Genomic DNA, 6469 nt, shown 5'->3' with positions numbered 1-6469 from the left:
AAAAGTTGTTACCTTAGGTCTGAAGAACAGGCTCTGGAGATAAAGCACTAGCTGCTTTTTCCTGAGGTTCCCAAGTTTAATTTCCAGCATCTATATGGCAGCTTGAAACTATTAGGAACAACAATTCCAGGGTATCCAATACCACTTTTTGGATATACACACATACAAACAGAGACACTAAACAAACATTATAACAATATAACAAATATAAATAAAAATTTAAAATAATCATGCTAGAATCTGACTGAAAAATATCTGGTTTTGGGGGTAATTTTAAACTCTTATCTGATTTGTTTTCACTTTTTCCCCCCAAAATTTTTTGTTGGAAATTCTCTGCATTTATATTTCAGATGTTATCCCTTTCTTACAGTTCCATCCCTCTCTCCCTCCCATTGCCTCCATAAAGGTACTCCCTCTCCCAACCACCCTCTCCCACCTCAGAACATCGGCTTTCCCCTACACTGGGAAAATGAGCCTTCACTGGACCAAAGGCCTCTCTTCCCATTGATGTCAGAAAATGCTATCCTCTGTTGCATATGTACTTCAGGCCATGGGTTTTCCAATGCTAACTCACTGGTTGGTGTTTTATTCCCTGGGAGCTGTGGTGGGTTTGGATAGTTGATCATTTTGTTCTTCCCATGGGGTTGCAGACCCTTTCAGCTCCTTCATTGGGGTCCTCTTGTTCAATCTGATGGTTTAGCTGTAAGCATCCTCCTTTGTATCAGGATGGCTCTGGCAGAGCGTCTGATAAGGCATCCATATCAGGTTCTCGTCAGTAAGTATTGGTATCAGCAATAGTGCTTGGGTTTATTGGGCACATATGGGGTATATTTCTTTTCACTTTGAGACTGGGTCACATGTTACGCAGGCTGGTCTCAAATTCACTGGAAGCTGAGAAAGACATTCAACTCCATGTGCCTCCTCCCCTTCTGAGTGGTAGGATGTCAGGAGGGTACACTCCTACTCAGGTAAGCACTCATGTGTTCTATTGATGTACAAATTCAAATTTGTGGCTTTGATTTGCATACTTGAGCAGCAGACCAAGTAATCTACACTCACCTGTTTCCTCTATATGCAATTCCTTGCACATTTCTGGCTCATCTCTTCACTGGTCTTGTAGCTACCAATTGCAGGGACTTGAGACATGCTTTTGCAGGCAGGACAGGGCAGGAATCTATGGTTCTGAGAATGCTTGGTGAGGAGTGGAATTCATAGGCAAAATCCCTTCTCTTCCATACTCTTCTTTCCTCATAGAATTACAAAGCTTCTGAAAGGCAAAGAACACTGTCATTAGGACACAACAGCAACCAACAAAATGGGAAAAGATCTTTGCGAACCTTCATCAGATAGAGGGTTAATATCCAGTGTATACAAAGGACCCAAAAAGTTAGACTGCAGATAATCAAATAACACTATTAAAAATGGGGGACAGACCTAAACAAAGCAATCTCAACTGAGGAGTATCAAATGGCTGAGAAGCACCTAAAGAAATGTTTAACACCCTTAGTCATCAGGTGTTTTTTTGTTTTGTTTTGTTTTTTGTCATTAAACTTGTTTTAATGGGTCTCAAAATTCTGTGACAGATTTTTGTTCAAGTTGTTTCCATTAAAAAGCACTGATTTTGAAAACTAATAACTTAAACCTGCTACACACACACAAAAAAAAGGTCCACAAAACATTCTTTCCTTCTGAAGGTTTTATGATGCATTGTTATCATTAACTAGTCTTTTACTATTAAACTTAAATGTCCCATTGAGACAAACAGTTCTGAAACTGTTCTTCCACCCCTGATTAAGACTGGGGTGGCAGGTGTTAGGGGTAATATTCATTTAGCCTTCTGGGCTTTCTGGCAGACTTGGTGACTTTGCCAGCTCCAGCAGCCTTCTTGTCCACAGCTTAATGACACCCACAGCAACTGTCTGCCTCATGTCACAAACACCAAAACGACCAAGTGGAGGATAGTCAGAGAAGCTCTCAACATACACGGGCTTGCCAGGGACCATATCAACAATGGCAGCATCACCAGACTTCAAGAATTTGGGGCCATCTTCCAGCTTCTTACCAGAATGATGATCTATCATTTCTTTAAGCTCAGCAAAGTTGCATGCTATGTGGGCTGTGTGACAATCTACGACAGGAGCATAGCCAGCACTAATTTGGCCTGGATGGTTCAGGACAATCACCTGAGCAGTGAAGCCAGCTGCTTCCATTGGTGAGTCATTTTTGCTGTCACCAGCAACATTGCCATGCCTAACATCTTTGACAGACACATTCTTTACATTGAAGCCCACATTGTCCCCAGGAAAAGCTTCACTCAAAGCTTCATGGTGCATTTCAACAGACTTGACTTCAGTTGTTACATTGACTGGAGCAGGTTTCAGAACACCAGTTTCCACTCGGTCCACAGGGACAGTCCCAATAACCCCGATTTTAAAGACATCCTGGAAGGGCAGGCGCAGAGGTTTGTCAGTTGGATGAGTTGGTGGAAGGATGCAGTCCAAACCTCCAGCATGTTGTCATCATTCCAACCAGAAATTGGCACAAATGCTACTGTGTCAGGGTTGTAGCCAATTTTCTTATTGTAGGTGCTGACTTCCTTAACAATTTCCTTGTATCTCTTCTGACTGTATGGTGGCTCAGTGGAATCCATTTTGTTGACACCAACAATTAGCTGTTTCACGCCCAGGTTGTAAGCCAGAAGAGCATACTCACGGGTCTGCCCATTCTTGGAGATGCCAGCTTCAAATTCACCAACACAGCAGCAACAATCAGGAGGACAGCACAGTCAGCCTGAGATGTGCCAGTAATCATGTTTTTGATGAAGTCTCTGTGTCCTGGGGTATCAATGATAGTCACGTAGTATTTGCTGGTCTCTAATTTCCACAGGGAGATGTCAATAGTGATACCATGCTCACGCTCAGCTTTCAGTTTGTCCAAGACCCAGGAGTACTTGAAGGAGCCTTTTCCCATCTCGGTAGCCTACTTCTCAAACTTTTCCATGGTTTGTTTGTCAATTCCACCACATTTGTAGATCAGGTGGCCAGTTGTGGTAGACTTGCCAGAATCTACTGTCCAATTACAAGGATGTTGATGTGAGTCTTTTCCATTTTTGCTTTGAACTAGCAGTGGCTTTCACAACACCTGTGTTCTAACGGCAAACCCATTTCAGGGGGGGGGAGGGAGCAAATCAAAATAACCCTCACAGCAGTCAGAATGGCTAAGATAAAAAACTCACATGACAGCAGATGCTGCAAAGGATGTGGAGAAAGAGGAACACTCCCCCAGTGTTCTGAGAGTGCAAGCTGATACAACCACTCTGGAAATCATTCTGTCAGTTTCTAAGAAAATTGGACATAGTCCTACCTGATGACCCAGGTATACCACTCCTGGGCATACACCAAAAAATGCTCGAACATATAACAAGTACATGTGCTCCAGCCTTATTTTTAATAGTCAGAAGCTGGAAACAACCCGTATGTCCCTCAACAGAAAAATGGATACAGAAATTGTGGTACATTTATACCATGCAGCAATGCTCAGGTACTAAAAACAATAACTTCAGCCAACGGGAACAGCAGAGATCCAGGGACTCAGGCCTGGCAAGACTGCACTGTGAGTAGCCAAAGCACAGAGCGGGCCAGGCCGAGCACACAGAAAACGCGGCCCTCGGGTTGGTTCAGGGGAGTAGCAACTCAGGCATAGGAACTCGGTATCTGCCCCTAAACCCCTTGCATATGACCAAACGCTTAGGCCATTTGCCATCTTGGAACAGCAGAGATCCAGGGACCCCGGCCTGGTGAGACTGCACTGTGAGTAGCCAAAGTGCAGAGAGGTCTAGGCCTAGCACAAGGAGAACCCGGCCCTCCGGTTCAGGGGAGTAGGAACTCTGGCATAAGGACTCAGGATCTGCCTGAAAAAGCACTGGATCAAGCCTAGACACACAGGCCCACAGTAAGGCACAAGCCCTTGTCAGTGGGAGCTGACGTTTGCCTGGGAAAGGCAGTGCTTGAAGTTTAACACTATAAACCCTCTTACACCTAGACTAGAGAGGAGTCTGACACATAGGTGCAGGGAGAGCCAATCGGACTCCTCAGAGAGCAGAAAGTACTGTGCTATTGGGAAAAGGGTCCGTTGTGGCCTAGAGAAAGAGCCAGGTCCCTGCCAGTAGTACTCAAGACCTGTGGGCACAGGGCTGAGCTACCAGAACAGCCTCACAAGAGCTCCCACATCTGAGCCCACAAAGACAGAGCTGAGTCACTGCTAATGGAACTCATTGCTTGCCCACCAAAAGCCAAACACTCAGAATCAATTTTCTTCCTGAAACTTCGAGCCCTCATGTACACAGGAGAAACGGGTACCAATCACTGACAAGACCACGTATAATCACAGACAACAAGATGGCAAGAGGAAAGTGAAAGAACTTAAGCAATGGAAACCAAGACAATCTGGCAACATCAGAACCTAGCTCTACCATTACAGCAAGCAGTGGAATGCCAAACACTCCAGAAAAAGAAGGCTCAGACCTGAAATCATACCTCAAGATGATTATGGAGATCTTTGAGAAGAGCATAAGTAACTCACTTAAACAAGAATGGAAGGACAACCATAAACAAATAGAAGCCTTTAAAGAGGAAACAAGAAAAACACTAAAAGAAATCAAAGAACTACAGGAAAATAGAACCAAAGAGATGAAGGGATTGAAAATGGAAATAGAAACAATAAAGAAAAGACTAAAAAAGACAACCCTGGAGGTGGGGGAAAAAAAGAAATCAGGAGTCACAAATGCAAGCATCTCCAACAGACTACAAGAGATGGAAGAGAATCTCAGGGGCTGAAGACAACATTGAAAACATAGACAAAACAGTCAGAGAAGATGCAAAAGCCAAAAAGTGCCTCACCCAAAATGTCCAGGAATTCCAGGACACAATGAGAAGACAAAACCTAAGGATAACAGGAATAGAAGAGGGAGACGAATATCAACTAAGAGGCACAGTAAATATCTTCAATAAACTCGTAGAAGAAAACTTCCCTACCCTTAAGGATGAGATGACCATGAGCATAAAATAAGCCTACAGAACTCCAAATAGAGTGGACCAGAAAAGAAATTCTTCCCGACACAAAATAGTCAAAAGTGATCAAAACAAAGAAAGAATACTAAAAGCAGTAAGTGGAAAAGGTCACGTAACATATAAAAGCAGACCAATCAGAATTACACCCGACTTCTCAACAGAGACTATGAAAGCTAGAAGAGCCTGGACAGATGTCATACAGACCCTAAGACAACAGAAGCCCAGGCTGCTATACTCAGCAAAACTCTCAATCATCATAGATGGAGAAAACAAGATATTCCAGAACAAAACTAAATTTACAAAATATTTGACCACAAATTCAGCACTACAAAGAAAAATAGGTGGAAAACCTAATACAAGGAGGAAAACTACATCCTAGTAAAAACAAGAAAATAACTAACCAAGAAAACCAAAAGAAGAAACACACAGACACAATTCTACCTCTAAAAGCAAAAATAGCAAGAAACAGTATCCACTATTCCTTAATATCTGTTAACATAAATGGACTCAATTTCCCAATAAAAAGACAAAGGATATCAGACTGGATACATAAACAGAATCCAGCATTTCTCTGCATACAGGAAACTCACCTCAGAGACAAAGACAGACACTACCTCAGAGTCAAAGGTTGGGAAAAAAACCTTCCAAGCAAATGGCCCCAAGAAATAAGCAGGAGTAGCCATTCTAATATCGAATGAAGTAGCTTTTCAATCAAAAGTTAACAAACAAGATAAGGAAAGACACTTTTTACTCATTACAGGGAAAATTCATCAGGAGGAACTCTCAATCCTTAATATATATGCTCCAAATACAAGAGCACCCATATTTATAAAAGAAACCCTACTACAGCTCGAAAAATACATTGCACCCCATACAATAATATTGGGAGAGGTCAACACCCCATTCTCATTATTGGACAGATCATGGAAGCAGAAACTGAACAAGGATGCAGTGAAATTAGCAGAGGTTATAAATCAATTGGAATTAATATACATCTACAGAACATATCATCCTAAAACAAAAGAATACACCTTCTTATCAGCACCTCAAGGCGCCTTCTCCAGAACTGACCATATATTCGGTCACAAAACAAGCCTCAATAGATAGAAGAAGATTGAAATACTTCCATGCATCCTATCAGATCATCATGGTCTAAGGCTGGTCTTTAATAACAACAAAGACAAAAAAAATGCCTATAAACTAAACAATGCTCTATTAAATGATAGCAGAGTCAAAGAAGAAATAAAAAAAGAAATTAAGGATTTTCTAGAATTTAATGAAAATGTAAACACAACATACCCAAACCTATGGGATGCAATGAAAGCAGTACTGAGAGGAAAACTCATAGCTCTGAGTGCTTCCAAAAAGATACTGGAGAGAGCATACGCTAGCAACTTGAC

At 42.0% G+C, this 6469-nt stretch overlaps 1 pseudogene across 1 annotated transcript; it reads right to left on the bottom strand.

Annotated features, from left to right (window-relative positions):
- Window positions 1-1829: 1829 nt before the first annotated feature.
- On the bottom strand, window positions 1830-3107 carry LOC308430305 (elongation factor 1-alpha 1-like; annotated as a pseudogene). The gene has a single exon. The product of its transcript is annotated as an elongation factor 1-alpha 1-like (transcript).
- Between the last annotated feature and the right edge of the window lie 3362 nt (window positions 3108-6469).

The sequence above is a fragment of the Micromys minutus genome, assembly GCF_963924665.1.
Source record: "Micromys minutus genome assembly, chromosome: 15".
Lineage (NCBI taxonomy): Eukaryota > Metazoa > Chordata > Mammalia > Rodentia > Muridae > Micromys > Micromys minutus.
Note: the sequence above shows the minus strand (reverse complement) of the source record. Positions and strands in the feature narration are given on the sequence as shown.